We start from the raw sequence: 16,530 nt of genomic DNA, 5'->3' as shown, positions 1-16,530 counted from the left end.
CATTTCGTTCAGTAACACTGACTCTTCCCCTTCTGGCTAAGGTCCTTCGAGGCTCTGGATAGACTTTGCCACAAATTTACAATGAATAATCGCCAACAGACAGTATTTATTCACACACAGAGGAAAATATATCCAACTCTAAGTAGCAGAATGTGGATGCTTCTTATCATGGACTTTATTCTTTAAAAGGAATAGGTCTACTGCTTTTATAGAAATGATAAGTGCTTATTATTTTTAAAAGATGAAACCAAAAAATAAAAACCCAGTACAGTCTAGAAATAATTGTTCTTGACAGTTGACGTACAAAGAGATGGAAGGATGAGTAGTTCAGATCATATTCAGTGAAATAATTTCATACAAATGGGATCATATTGTATGTGCTTTTAAAATTAAAATGCTTACTTTTTTCCTGCGAGTTAAGTAAAGGAAAAGAAACAGGGGTGAAACAAAAGGAATTGTTGAACCTGAAATAATATGTTTTTAGCACAAGAGAGTCATTTTTAAAAGATTCTTCCAATTTTAAAAGGATAAAATAATGAAGCTTTCACTGAACACTTGGGAACATATTTTAGGAAAGGAGTTGTCCTCTGCTGGGTGTCCACGCATGGTGGCCCCCACAGGTGACGTGATTCCGCACAAAGGTGGTGGCGGGGTGGCCAGGCTCCTGTCCACCTTTGTCGTTTGTCCCCTATCTGAGGCTTATCTACCGTCCCCCACCCCCGGCAGGGCTCAGGGAGGAATTCTAAGTGTACCTTTACCTCCATTTTTAAATTAAAGAAAAACTGTAAAAAAGATAAAGGGAAAAGTGAAAACTGGGAAGATTATGTATAATATATATGACAGGAAGAGGGTTAGTATTCATAATCTATAAAGAACACTTACAAACCAATATGAAAAAGGTAAACAGGGAAGGAGGAAAAGAGCAAAGGATACATATGAACAGAAACAGAAAGACACTCCACCTAATAAATATCAAAAATATGAAAACTCAACCCACGACACTCATTTTTCATCTTTCAGGCTGGCAAATATCCAGAGCTGGCAAAGGTTAGAGAAAACGAAGCCTGTAGTTATCAAAATGATACTAAGGAAATGCCACAAATGACACACATACATTTGACAAACTAGATGAAATGGACCAGCTCCTCGAAAAACACAAACTACCATAAATGTCCCAATATGAAATAAATCATTTGAAGGGCTGTATAGCTATTAAGGAAATTGAATTCATAATTTAAAAACTCCCCCAAAAGAAATACCCAGGCCCAGAAGTTTTCAATAGAGAATTCTACCAAATGTATAAAGAATTTACACCAATTCTTTACAATCTCTTCCAGAAAACAGAGAAAGAAGGAGCACTTCCAAACTCACTTTATGAGGTATTACCCTGATACCAAAACCGAAGGCAGTACAAATAAAGAAGACTAAAGACCAATATCCCACAGAATATACATACAAAATGCCTTAACAAAATATTAGCATAGAGAATTCAGCAAAATAATAATTTTGCTGAATAATTATACACCACAAAAATACATACACCACAAAAATAATTATACGCCATAACCAAGTGGGGTCTAATTCAAAGGATGTAAGGCTGGTTCAATATCTGAAAACCCATCAATGTAATTCACTATATTGACAGGCCAAAAGTAGAAAAATCACATGACCATATCAGCTGATGCAGAAAAAGCACCTGACAAAATTCAACACTCATCCCTGATTTAAACAAAAAAGTTTCACAGACTCACAGACTTAAGAGGGTGGGCTTGTGGTTGCCAAGTGGGAAAGGTGAGGGGGAGGGATGAATTGGGAGGTTGGGATTGACATATACACACTACTATATGTAAAATAGGTAATTAACAAGGACCTGCTGCGTAGCACAGGGAACTCTACTCAACACTGTAAAAACCTGTATGGGAAAAGAATCCGAAAAAGAATAGATACATGAATATGTATAAGTAATCCCCTTTCTGTACACCTGAAACTAACACAACATTGTGAATCAACCATACTCCAATGTAAAATAAAAATAAAACTTTCACAAAGCTAAGAATAGAAGGGAACTTCCTGACTTGATAAAGAGAATCTACAAAAATCCGATAGCTAACCTCACACTTAATGGCGCAAGACTGAATGCTTTTCTCCTAAGACTGAGAACAAGGCAAGGATCTAACAATCCAATTGGAAAACAGGCAAAAAACATGAAAAGACATTTCATTAAGGGGATGTGTGGATGGCAAATAAGCACAAGAAAAATGTTCAACATCATTAGGGAAAGGAAAATTAAGACCATTATGAGATATTACTACACACCATTAGAACAGATAAAAATTAAAATAGTGACAACACCAAAGACTGACAACCATACAGAGCAACTGGGTCTTTCATACGTTGCTGGTAGAATGTAAAATGGTACAGACATTCTGGAAAATGGACAATTTCTTTTTAAAAAATACTACACATGCACTAGTCATACAACTCAGCAATCACACGCCTGGGCATTTGTCCCAGAGAAATGAAAACCGGTGTCCACACAAAAATCTGCACATGACTGTTCAGAGCAGCTTTTCTTGTTTGTTTGTGGAAGAGCCCCAAATTGAAAACAACAAAAATGTCCTAAAATAGGTGAATAATTAAACCAACTGCAGTACATCCATGCCATGGAATACCACTCACCAATAAAAACGAATGGACTATTGATACATATAACAACTGGGATGGATCTCTAGGTTATTATGCTTAGTGAAAAAAAAAAGCTTATCTCAAAAGATAACGTAGCAGATGATTCCATTTATATAACATTCTGGAAATGACAATATTAAAGAGATGGAAAACTGATGAGTGGTTGCCAGGGGTTAGGTTTGGTGAGAGGAAGGGGAGTGGGGTGATTATAAAGGAGTAGCACAAGGGAGAACTTTGTGATGGAACAATTCTGCATCTTGATTGCACTGGTGGTGACATGAATCCACACGTGATAAAATGACATAGACGTAAGCACACACATTGCACCAACATCTATTTCCTGGTTTTGATGTTGTACTGTACTTACATTAGATGTACCCATTGGGGGAATCTGGGAGAAGGGTACATGGAATGTCTCTGTACGATCTTTACAACTTCCTGTGGATCTATAATTATTTCAAAATTAAAAGTTTTGAGAAATCGTATATGTGGCTCACATTATATTTTTATTGGACAGCACCTCGGTCCTCCATTAAATCTGACATAAACTCAGTCTACCTAGATTGAGCCTTGAGCTGCTACTTGGTCCTTGGTGGGTCCCTCTGTTCAGCTGCCTCCTGTTCATTTCAACCCCAACAATGTCCCCACCCACCACCAAACACACACACGTGCTTCCTTGGCTGGGTCCTTGCTGGAAATGGCTGACCACCAGAACCACAACCCTGGCCCCCAGCCCACCGCTCTCTTGTTCACTGGTTTCCCACCAACTTGCCCGTGCACCAGACATCCTTCTCCACCCCCAGTCAGTCATGTGTGATAATGCCAGACTGCCGATCCCAGTGGACCCTGATATCAAAATTCCAAATTATCCCCAAAGGGCTCAGACCTCTATCTGGACCTGAACTTCAGGCCCCATCCCCTTTTGGTCTCTACCCCTAAGCGGGCCCAGTTCACAGCAGCTTCAACTTGCCTCTCACCCATGTGCACCAGCATTATGCCTTGGTGCCCTTCCCAGACACTCAACAACATACAGCTTCACGCAGAAGTTTCACACCTCACCAAGGCATGACCACTTCTCCCCTGAAGTCATCTCTGGAAATGGCATTCTTCCCAATGAGTAAAATTTGTTGATTTTATCCCCCTAGCTAGTTCCACGATATTTTTGAGCTGCCATTAAAGCGTCCTAGACCCTAGTTTCCTGGTACTATATTGACACAAGCTACAAAGAGCTAACGTACACTGTCAACAAACAATTACAGCTTTATCACTTGCAATATACGGAATTGCATCTTACTAGGCATTTTCTCTAACCAGATACTTACCACTGCTCTGCTCTTTCCCAGGCTTGGGAGATAAATTCTAACATGGAGGGTTCCTCAAAGGTGCTAAAGCTGGAGGGGGTGGGCAAGCTTGAGTCCCCCCATCTGGATACTTGAATCACTCCTCTGCCCTGCGGCCTGCTCTTCCCTCACCCACTCCTTATTGCTGAATTGATTTCAGACGACTTGACGACCCCGCAAGCCAGGAGGAGATATCACGTTGCACGTCGGAATAAGCAAATTAAACTTTCAGATTTTCACATCTTTTATCTGACAAGTCTAAATACTATACTGAAAGGAATGAGGCATTGTTCAACAGGGCAATCCAGACTTACTAGAGAAATGGGGTAAAATGATGGCGGGAAAGGCAAGAGGCTCCTATCACTGTTGTCTGTCTTGTTGACTCTAAAATGTGCGGAGAACAGCTTTTGCAAACAGACGGCATGGCCCCAGATGTAAGCTAATACTCTTCTTTCGCTTCACCAAGGCTTCTTGGACTCTCCACTTCCTCAGGAGCCTTGCTTGTCTCCCTGCCCAGGGGAGCCCAGAGTCTTGGAAACGGGTGATGCTCATGACCCCAGATTTCTCACTGTCCCAGTTCAGAATCCATCAATGGCTTCCAACTGTCCTTACGATTAAAACCAAAATCCCTAAGGAGGCCCACAAAGCCTGCCTGGCTCCAGCCCCTCCAGTCTTCTTTGGTCAAGGGTGGGGGCAGCAGTCAGCCCGGAGTGCAGGCAATAAGGGGTGTATTTCCTGTGGCGAACTTGTAAACAATAATAAAGCAGACTTGAAAAGTCTACTTATTATCACCGTGGGTCTGCACCCGGAACAGTGTCAGTGATAAAATCCTCTTCCCCGCCTCTCTCCCACCCTCCTCCTTGATACACTGCTGGTTTCAGTTCCTTCAATTGGCCAAGCCCCCATCCTCAGGGCCTTTGCACATGCTGTTTCCTCTTCAGAACATTTTCTCACATCCCCTCCACCTCTTTGATTAACCCCTTCTCATCATTCAAGTCCCCTCACAAATGTCAACATTATTTTCAGAAAGGTACATTCCTGACCTCCCAGACTAGTCTATTTTGCATTCTTTTTTTTTTTTTTTTTTTTTTGCGGTACGCGGGCCTCTCACTGCCGTGGCCTCTCCCGTTGCGGAGCACAGGCTCCAGACGTGCAGGCTCCGGACGCGCAGGCTCAGCGGCCATGTCTCACGGGCCCAACCGGTCCCCGGCATGTGGGATCTTCCCGGACCGGGGCCCGAACCCGCGTCCCCTGCATCGGCAGGCGGACTCCCAACCACTGCGCCACCAGGGAAGCCCCTATTTTGCATTCTTGAAGGTCCCTGTGGAGGTCACTGCTACTCTTCACGTATCTCCAGCTTTCCTTCCAGACACTGGTGGAACGGTCCCTCGCCGCCTTTGCTGAGCTCGTGCCTGGCCACGGCACTGGCTTTGCCGAGGATGGATGGGTAGCAGCGAAGTGTGCTGTTTCAAGGCGGGAGCCTCGAGGACCCTGGGTTCCTTTCACGAAATTCCCCTCTTCCCTTTTCCCTGCTGCAGTGACCCTGGGTCTCTGTCAGCGGGGGTATCTGAGTGATTTCACTAAGCAGACAACCCCTGCACACCACCTTTGAGCATGTACATGTACTATGGCAAGAAAGAAACTTTTAGTGAGTTAACCCTTGGAGATTTGAGGGTTGTTTGTTACCGTAATGTTTCTAAGTGTAGATTTTTATTACTATTCAGGTATGGTGAGGGCAACAGATGAGGAGGCAATTGCCATTGAAAAGATAGTTTGGGGCTTCCCTGGTGGCGCAGTGGTTGAGAGTCCGCCTGCCGATGCAGGGGACACGGGTTCGTGCCCCGGTCCGGGAAGATCCCACATGCCGTGGAGCGGCTGCGCCCATGAGCCATGGCCGCTGAGCCTGCGCGTCCGGAGCCTGTGCTCCGCAGCGGGAGAGGCCCGCGTACCGCAAAAAAAAAAAAAAAGATAGTCTGTTACAGTTCCCAAAGGTGGGGGAGGGAGCATACCATGCCACACAGGGCCACACGGGGAAGCACCAGGGTTGGTCAGGACGTAGAAGGGATGGGAGGAAAATGTGAGCAAGAGCCCTAACTGGGGCTGCAGTAGGGGAAGGAATGGGCAGGCGACTGCCCTTAGTTGTCTGACATCTGACCCTGGGGTGCTTAGGGCAGGGGGACGGTGGCTTAACAGCTAAGAGCTCAGTAAAGGAGGTAGGTGGGCTCTGAATTGGTTGGTTTGCATATAAAAGGATCACTCCCAGAAGACTAGTTTGCTGTGTCTTAGAATTGCTAACCCTGAGAGGGGCTGCCTCTCCTGGGTCAGCAAAGCCCCAAGATGTCAAAGCATCAGAAAATATTTGTATTATTTGTGTGATTAACACACACAGCCATACACGGCCCATCCTGACAATTACCCTTTTTTTTTCATTGCTAGCGTTTATCACATTTCCTAATACGATGTATTTGGGGGTAAATATTTTTATTATGTTTGTGATTATTCTGTTCAGGTCTCCATGAAAGCAGTGGATATGTTTGCTTTCCCCATCCTTGTCCAGTTCATTGCATACAGTAAGTTCCCTACAATATGAACAAGTTCCGTTCGGGGAGCGCTTTCGTAAGTCCAATTTGTACGTAAGTCCAACACGGTTAGCCTAGGTACCCAACTAACACAATCAGCTATATAGTATTGTACCGTAATACGTTTATAATACTTTTCACACAAATAATACATAAAAAACAAACAAACACAAAAAATAAAGCAAACGTTTTTAATCTTCCAGTCCAGTACCTTGAAAAGTACAGTGGTCCAGTACAACAGCTGGTGTGCAGGGGCTGGCATCGAGTGAACAGGCAAGAAGAGTTACTGACTGGAGGAGGGAGAGGAGGGGGGAGATGGTAGGGCTGAAGGGTCGTCAGCAGTAGGAGACGGAGGGCAAGCTGCAGTTTCACTCACGCCTGACGCTGATGGCACAGGTTCTGGTTCCTTGCTGGATTCAATCCTATCTACTCTCTTGAAAAAACGATCCAGTGATGTCTGGGTAGTAGTTCTTTTTTTCTCATCATAGATGACATGGTAGCACTGGACTGCATTCTGAATGGCTGCTGCAACCTTCATGTACCATTCTACTCTCAGGCGCTGTGCCTCAAAAACTAACAGTGCCTCCCCAAATAAAGAAAATCCCCTTGCCATTTCCTGCGTCGTGAATCTCTTCAGTTCTTCAGTTACTTCTTCCTCTTGTCTGTCTTCGTCCTTTCTCTGGGCCTCCGATTCCTGGCACTTCTTAGCAGTACCAGCTACATCACCGCTGCTTTTACGCTTGCTTCCAGACACCCTGGGCTTGAAATAAAGACACTTCACTACTGTACTCTATACAGTAAAGTACACAAAAGCGCAGCCGCTCGTAGAGGATGCCCGCACGTGACAATGTATGCCAGACACGTGAACTAACTTACGTGATTGGACATGTGAATGCACATTCGCGTCTTTGAAAGTTCACAACTTGAATGTTCGTATGTAGGGGAGTTGTATTTATTTTTGAATGAATGAATGGGGGGTTATCTGTCATTTCCAGGGGCAGCCACACAGTGTCACAGTTCATCGTGATGCTGCCAGGATAGACAACAGGAGGGGGAGACAGCTGGACACGGTATAAGTAACACTTACTGACTCTGGCCATCTCCCTACACCCACGAAACAGGGTGAGATACAAGGAAAAAGCAGACTGTTCTGAACATCTCCAGGAAGAAGAGGGCCTTTTAATGGGGCTCTCAGGAAGAAGGGACAGAGGGAAGTGGAGGGAGGGTGGAGAGGAAGCAGTGAGCCCAGGTGGGAAGGTGAGACTGCCCCAGGCTCAGAACTGCACCCTCCCTGCTTTGTGGAGACTGAGGAAGGGAGAGACCCTTAGAGGGGAATTACTCCATGGGGCACCTGGCAAGGCTGGACTGTCCACAAAAGGGCTGGTACGTCCCCACCCAAGTTTGGCCCAGATGCAGCTGAGTTGGTGCTGCCCACCTGCAAGAAGCACTGAGGCCTTGAGCATATCAGCAGTGGCTAGTGTGGCCTGAAGACCGGGGGGACCCTCCTGAAATGTTGAAGTCTGTGAAAGACTTGCTTGGGGGAACCACAACAACAGCTGAAATGAGACTTCTCACCTTCATGAGTGGGGGCTCTAGGTCAAAAATTTTTTTAAATGCAATGATATGACACTTTTTCCACCCAAGAGAAGCATTTGCATATTCCTACCTGTAAAAATAAAAGGTGGTCATCTGACTCCAGGAGACAGTACCCATGTCTGAGAATTCCAAGGCTCTCAGTTGACTGACTACCATCTGCCCAAGCTGGGGCCTCTGGGCTCTGACGCACAAGGGTTGGGGTGAGACCTTGAAGGAACCCTGTCAGGTGAGGAACATTTGAAGGAAGTGGGCATGGAAAGTAAAAGAGAATTGGTCAGGAGAGAACTGTCTTCAAATCCCTGAAAGTCCATGCCTGACACACCAACGTCCTCATGAAACGATGAGCGAGAACCAGGACTGCAAGGACGGAGGTTCTGGGGAAGCTACTTGGGTCCATCAACATACAGAAGAACATGGGCAGTCACACCTGCTTGAGGAGGGAATAGGCTGCCTCTCAAGGTCAATCCAATTTTAATTCCTCAGTTACTTATTGAGTGCCAGTGGGTGTCAGCTGCTGAACCTCAGAGACGGGTCAGAGCCGTGGGCTGAGCTCACCGGGACATGGCTTTGTCTCCACTAATCAGAGGACCCATGGGAAAGACCAGAATGAAACTCTTATCTCCACGAACTCTGATCTGGAGCCTTAGAGTCCATTAGTACAGTAAAGTGACTCCATTACTGGAGTGTGTGTAAATCCTGATTCCTGATGTCCAGAGAAATAGGAGAATAGGACAGACGGAAGAGTAAGGCTTTATTCGAGCGTCTTCCAGGCACATGGCGGCCTTCTGAGATAGGGACAGAACAATGAGGCGTCCCCGTGTGAGTACTGCTGTGGCTGGTGCTCTAGGCCTCAAGTGAAACCAGAGATCTGGTCAGCTCTAAGGGCGTGATGACTGGGAATGACAGAGACAGACCACCCCTTGGGTGATGTGGCTCAAGGCTTTGCCTTTGCAGTACTTGGCCTGCCTTTCTGCCTCCGCTCACATCTCTCTCCCCTTTGCTCTCTCCCCTGCACACACATGGGCCTTTACACTTCCCTTGAATGTGCCGTGTTTCTTCCCACCCCAGGGCCTTTTCATATGCTGCCCCCAGGGCTGTGTGCACTGCTCTCTGCCTTAGCCACCCAGGCTGCCACCACCTCACCTATCCATCTACCACTAGCTTCTGGGGTCTCAGTTTGAATGTTACTTCCTCTGGGAAAGAGTTTGGAAATCCCTGAAAACCTCCTCCAATAACAGAATATTTCTCCTTTATAATATGCATTCCAATCATAATGAATTGATTTTCTTATCGAATTACTTGTGACGTATCTGTCTTTCCTTCTTGATGGTAAGTCCCTCAAAGGTAAGGACATTTAACTTCTCTGCATCACTAGCACATATAAGATGGAATATTGTTACGGACTGCATATGTCCCCCAAAATTCATATGCTGAAATTCAAACTCTCCCCAGAGTTAATGGTACTAGGAAGTGGGGCCTTTGGGAGGTAATTAGGAATCAAAGAGGAATCAGGAGGGTGGACCCCTGTTGAATGGGATTAGTGCCCTTACGAGAGTCGTGAGAAAGCTTGCTTCCTCTCTCTGCTCTCCATCCACCATATGAGGATATGATAAGAAGGTGGCAGTCTGTGTGCGACCCGGAAGACAGCTCTCACCAGATCCTCACTGTGCTGGCACCCTGATCTTAGACTTTCAGCACCCAAACATGGGAAATAAATCTCTGTTGTTTATAAGCCACCCAGTCTATGGAATTTTTGTTATAGCAGCCCGAGCTGATTAAGACAAATATGTAGAGAATGAATGAATGAATATTCAACCATTAGAGAGTCGACAGAAAACTTGTGCATGGGATGAAGCCCAGGGGGAGAAAGCAGTCACAAGCTTCCAAAAGACAGAAAAAGCCTTGACTGTTGTCCTTTGAAAGGCCAATTTACCAGGTTGGCCCTTGGCTGGAATCTGGGATCATGGATTTCAGGAGGGTCCCCACCATTCCCAGAACTGATAAGAGTGTCCTAAAATATTTGTATAAACACTATGGTTTATACTGAACACCTGCTTTCCCTCTGAATCTGGAACTTTAGTACAGGCCAGGCAGAGGGTGCCCATGCAATCTGCCACCAAGAAAAACTCTGGGCACTGAGTCTCCAATGAGCTTCCTTGGGTGGTAACATTTCACTTGTCACAGTTCACTGCTGCGGGGAGTAAGCGCATTCTGTGTGCCTCAACTGGGAGAAGACTCTTCGAAGCTTGTGACTGGTCTCTCCCCCCCGGACTTCATCCCATGCACAATTTTCCTTTGTTGTTTTGCTCTGTATCCTTTCATTTTAATAAATCATAGCCAGGAGTGCGACTATATGCTGAATCCTGTGGGTCTTCCAGTCAATCACTGAACCTAAGCTAAGAGTGATCTTGGGGACATCCAACACAGAGGGCGACAAATAAACACAACCCAGATTCTTCTGCAAAGTACAAATACTAGATTATTCTCCGAAGGATATTCTAGGTGTTCGGTGGTTAAACAGAAATGGGAAATGCTGGGTTAAACAAAGTGAAGTAAGGATTTTTCGAAAATAAACAAAAAACAAGGTGCTTATGGGAGCTTTTAATAAGCTAACAGGAAACTTCCAAGGCAGGAATAGATTATATAACAGTTCCCCGACACATCTGATTATAAACACTTTTATTCTTAAAGCAGCATATGGGCCAGGGTTGTGTGGAACCCTCTCTAGGAAATGATATGCCCAGAGAAGGCAGTTCACAGCTTGGGCTATTGCTGCGTTGGCCAGGAGGCTGCTGATGATCTGGGTGTCAGAAGCCCTGAGACCCATAGTGACAGCAAAAGGCTGAAGAGTGCCCCCAGATCTAGAGATCCTTGTAAGAAATCCCCATTTCTGAGGGTGATGCATGCATGTCTCTTGCTTGCGCTCTTAAAAGGCCCAACAAATATAGAATCATCCAGGAATAAACAGTAATATAGCAAATTGGGCCTTTATTGAGTGGCTCTCATTTAAGGCTCTTAGCACTTCAAACAGTGATATTTAAAAAAGACATGTCAGTTGACCTTGGGAATAAAAGAGTATATGTAAGCAACATTTGTCACACTGAGAGGCTTGGCAAATAGTGTTTTGCTTTGCCAGCAGCCCTACTCCAGACAGCAGCCACTAGTTAGTTACATAAACCATTAAGCTAAAAACAGAACTATCATCACAGGCATCATCTAGTAATTTTCAGGTAATTGATGGACATCAGTCATAATCACGCACAGTACACAGAGACACCCTTACAGACACATGTGCTCTTTGGTAATTCCCATTTGCATTGAATCAAGAGCTTCTAAAAAAACTGGGAAACTTGGAAAAATCAGGCCTTCTATGCTTTTAAGTATATATGATATACATATCATAAACCCTTTTTTTCTCAGAGCATCCTGTGGGCTGGGGTTCCATGAAACACTCTGGGAAATGAAATGCCCATGGCAGGCAGCTCATGGAGATCATGCAGCTGCTACACTGGATATAAGAGCACTGACACTCCTGGTCTCAGAAGCCCTTGAAACCCACGGTAACCAAAAATCTGTAGCGACGGTTCTTGTGCTACCCCAAGATCTGGGGATCTTTGTAATAAACCCTCATTTCTGAGAGCGACCTGGCATTAGCCAGATATCTGTTGAAAAACCCCAGCTTAAGTCCAAAGGATCTTCTCTCAAATGTTCCAGTCTATCCAGAGAACATTCACTGGCTGTACAAACCTCTCCTTTCAGCTGCCCATGTCCATTTATTTTTCGGAGGCCAGGATATCTTTCCTAAGTATCTGGTTGGATGGGAGCAATGGTAGGCCCCCAAATCACCATATATACTTTCTAGAACGCATGCAGGCTTTAGAAGCAAGGTCTGGTGTCATAGCAGGCCCACCTGCTGAGGTCTAAAAATAGGGGAACGACACTGTATGTTCGAAATGCAAATCCTCTCAACACACTCTGTCCACACCCAGGAGTATTTCCCATAGGACTGTAGCTTCTGGTTCTGCAGCAGGGAGTTCTGGGTATTCCCTCTTTTTGCTCTCTGCCAACAGTTCCCAAAACACAATCCATGGAATACCATCCAGTGTTATGTTAACAGGTTTGCCTAAGAACATGCGTAAATAATTTTGGAAAATGCTACGCTCAAAGTAGCACCATAGTTCCCAAACTGTGCGCTGAGGTACCCTGGGGTGCAGCAGGGAATTTACAAGAGCACTGAGGGATATTTTAAATTTTCAAGGGAAACTGTGATATTCAATATCTACTGGACACACAAAGCATTAGCTAGAAGTAGTTCCAGTTTCAACTTGAAGCTACATTCCATTAAATGACATCATTTCTTTTCAGACCTGGGTGTTTGGTGGTTGGTGTGAAATAAAGTAGGTGCTGTGTGACAACCGGTACAGAACAGGATGTGAGGGTAGTAGTGTCCAATCGGATTCCAAGGTTTGAGAAGCTGTGCAGAGCCCAACAAGTACACATATTCCATTAGTAAGTATTTGTGATTAGTTAAGGATGAAATAAAAATATGATATCTTCTTTCAATTTATATTATTTTTTCAAAGAGCTACAAAGTTGTTATGATATAAGTACTTATTCAGCTAGTCAGCCTTTACTACTTAATAAATGGAGCTGATAGGTATTTCTTTTATCCATGGAGCATGGTGGAAATATTACTGAAGCACTTAATGGTATCTCAAACTAAGAAATGTTGGGATCCTGAGTATTACTGTATTAAAGGCTCTGCGAAGTCCTTCAGCAAGAAAGATAGAGTTTGAGCCTTACACTTCTCGGTTCAGCACACCCATGAACAGCCTTCTTTACAACATCATCTCAGGAAATCTAGGTGGATGTTACCCAGGATTTGCTCTATGATCTGACAGGTTCAAAAAAGAGACTAGAGTCTTACTTATTCCCACAATTAACATTTAAAAATTATTTCTCCTCAATCATCCATTTAAGAAATATTAATTGTGTGCCCTATTATACATCATGTACTATGCTTGGCTCTAAGGATAAAAATTTATAAGACGTGGACCTGGCCTTCAAGGAGTTCACCCTCAGAAGGAGGCATTCACGTTAATTTATCTGAAAATTCAGCCACTTCTCATCACCTTCATTACTGCCATCATCCTTGTTGAGGGCACATCCATCTCTTGCCCCAGTTATTGCAATAACCTTCCAACTGGTCTCCCCATTTCCCCCTTGTCCTCCTACAGATCATTCTCAACAAGGCAGCGGCATGATTATTTTAAGTCCCATCATGTCACTTCTCTGCTTAGAACTCTTCTAAAAGTGCCCTAGTTGATTTCACAACAAGTTAAAGGCCTTGGGCAATCCTCTGACACCACTACCCACTCCCTCTTTCTGTATTAGCAACTTGTCTCCCCCTGCTCACTCTCTCCAGCCATCGTGGCCTCTTGCTGTTCCTTGAACCCATCTGGCAAGTTTCTGCCTCAGGGCCTTTACGCGTGCTGTTCCCTCAGCTTTCCCCAACTACCCCATCTCTTCCCCGACATGTCCATGGCTGGTTCCCTCATCTTCTTCAGGTTTTTGTGCACTTTTACACTGAGGCTTTCCCTGAACACTCCATCTAAAATTGCAACCCTCCCCACCACCACTTCATGGCTTCTGATCTTCATCCAGCATTTTCTCCATAACACGAATCACCATCTGACGTATTATATATTTAATGAGGCCTTATTTATTAAGTCCACCTTTCCACACCAGCATGTGAATTCCACGACAGCAGGGAATTTCATTCATTTGATTCCCTGGACTATGCTCAGCATTAGAGAACAGAGCCAGCTACACAATAGGAGTTAATAACTCATTTTATCATCGCTGAAGACACAATGCTAATGCAACACAGTGAGTGCAGTGATAGAGATGTGCCCGGGGATTTCAACATCACCAGCCTGAGCTGATGGAAAAGATAAATTATTAGTCAGTCATGCAAAGGACACAGAGGGTAGTGGGAGGACAGGGAGGTCATTTGAAGCAAAGAAGATGGCACGAGCGGAGGAAAGGCAACGCCTAACTTTACGTGTAATTTATGAAATTGTTCTCCAACCAGTGTCAGGAGAACAAATGGAGACCACCAGCTGTTCCTCCTTCACATGTTTGCCATGACTGCTTAATTACCAGTCTCCCTGAGAGAGGGGATTTTTCTGGAGGCTGCTCAGGTGCAGACTTTATTTGCTCCTACAGGATCCTGGAAAACCCTAACCCAGCTTGGTCTTCCATGACGGAGGCTGAAGCGCCCTGCACCATGGGTCAGGAGGGCGTGGTGGGATGGCAATGGGGAAGGGGGCCTTTGAGGAAGAGGGGCCACCGTGTTCCAGAAGGCTGCTGCTTCTGTAGCTACCCCCCGCCAAATCGGGCCAGTGACATCCCCCATTTGGGAAGGGAGGCTGTTCTCTCTCCGTCCAGGCTGCCCTTAAAGGGGCTCCATGGAACAGCTGGGACCTACCTAGGCCCTTAGACGGTGCCATCCTAGGATTGGCATTACCCAGAAGAGCTTTGCATTTCCTGTTCCTCACATACCAGGGAGATACAAACAATGGTCCAGATATAAGTGAGTGGTCAGCAGTGTCTGTCCCTGGAGATTCTCCATCCTAAGGACTTGTGCCCACCTAGCCTCTAGCAGCTGCTGACGCCACTCTGGGAAGACAGCAGGTGGGGTCTCTGCGAGCTCTGGGTGGCTCAAGATGCTGAAAATATCTGCAAGAGGGCAGGGAGGCTGTACTGAGAGAACGGGGTGGCCCACCTGACCTGCCCCTGCACCACCATGCCCTTCCTCTTGGCCACCAGAGCCTGTTCTGAGCATGGTACCTGGTATGAATCATCAGGGTCTCCGTGTTAGAGACCGAACTTCCAGTGTGCAGCATCCGTGCCCAGGAATGACAACCATCATCGTCACCAGCTGCGGCAAACCCTCCTCCAGCAGCCGCTGGATAGGAAGCCGAGAGCTCAGGCACCATCCCTGTGACCTGGGCAGTAATGCCCCTTGGACATGGTTGAGGGCAGGACCAGGGCCAGGCCCAGGCCACACAGGGTACCATGCCCACTGTTTTCCCATGCTCCAGGGAACCAGGATGCACAGAAGCTTCCAGAACAATGGCCTTCAGGAGGCACTGTGCAGATTCCCTTCCAAGCAAGATGACTGACTGGGGTTCTGCTCAGTCTGGGTTCCTAGGCCAGGCTAGAATGTGGAAACAGGGCAAGCAGGACCCACAGCTGTGCAACATGAAGCACAGCGCCGAAGGCCAGCTCACAGGTGATGGGTGATGGTGGTGATGAACAGCGGCGGGGGTGGGGGGTCAACCTGACTTATCATATCCGAACAAGAGAGGTGTGTAGTTGATAGTAAAGAGCCCTTCCCTGTGCCCTTACCCGGAGACCTGAGAGGAAGAAGCCACAGGGGCAGTGAGACAGCTTGGTTACCTGGGATTTTTTTGCAGGGGGTTCGGGGAATCTCTCAGGCTCTATCTGCCAGTGTCTGTATGGTTCTCTAACTCCACGTGGCTTCCAGGGCCACCATGGAGCACAACTCCAAGGGGTGCCATTCATATCACAGTCTATGGCCCTGGATTCGGAACTGTTGCCTTATCCCTGAATTTTGTCTCTTTGCCCGGAGGCTCAGACTTAGTCAACTGGCAGCCTAAATTTGGAAATGGGTTTTACCCCCTGGATGCCATCATTTTGGTCATCTTTGGTGTCACACTTCGCAAAGCAGAGACTGATCCAGAGCAATCCCTTAGTCCCCAAGATTCTGCCCAAGTCTACAGCGAGGAGATGATACACAAGAAGGCATCGGTGGGATAGGGAGGGTGGGAGGGAGGGAGACGCATAAGGGAAGGGATATGGGAACATATGTAAATGTATAACTGATTCACTTTGTTATAAAGCAGAAACTAACACACCATTGTAAAGCAATTATACCCCAATAAAGATGTTAAAAAAATAAATAAATAAAAATAAAGAAGGCATGGGAGCCTGGAGACAGCGGCAGGATTTAAGGGAGTGACGTGCAAAAGTGATGGAGGTACCTCGTCCACAGAGAGGTTCCCACTGGCCTCGCCTCCCATGTGATCATCATCTTCCATCAGTCATTCCATCTATTTCCTCATAACCCTGAATGGCTTCTTGATATGTATTTATTTGTTAATTGCCTATCTTCTTCCGCTTGAATGTAAGTTTCATTTAGAGCAAGGATTTTGTCCGTCTTGGTTAACTTTATGTGTTCAGGGCCCAGCACAGCGCCTGGCTCAGAGTAGATGCTCAGTAAATCCATGTGAAATGTAATGAAT

General features: G+C 45.7%; 1 protein-coding gene across 1 annotated transcript in view; it reads right to left on the bottom strand.

Annotated features, from left to right (window-relative positions):
• The window catches only part of CSMD2 (CUB and Sushi multiple domains 2), a 641,557-nt gene that overhangs the window by 534,048 nt on the left and 90,979 nt on the right, over positions 1-16,530 (bottom strand). The window lies entirely within an intron of this gene.

Source organism: Neophocaena asiaeorientalis, unplaced genomic scaffold (assembly GCF_003031525.2).
Source record: "Neophocaena asiaeorientalis asiaeorientalis breed wild unplaced genomic scaffold, Neophocaena_asiaeorientalis_V1.1 scaffold409, whole genome shotgun sequence".
Classification (NCBI taxonomy): domain Eukaryota; kingdom Metazoa; phylum Chordata; class Mammalia; order Artiodactyla; family Phocoenidae; genus Neophocaena; species Neophocaena asiaeorientalis.
The sequence above is the reverse complement of the archived record's forward strand: the minus strand, read 5'-3'. Positions and strand labels throughout refer to the sequence as shown.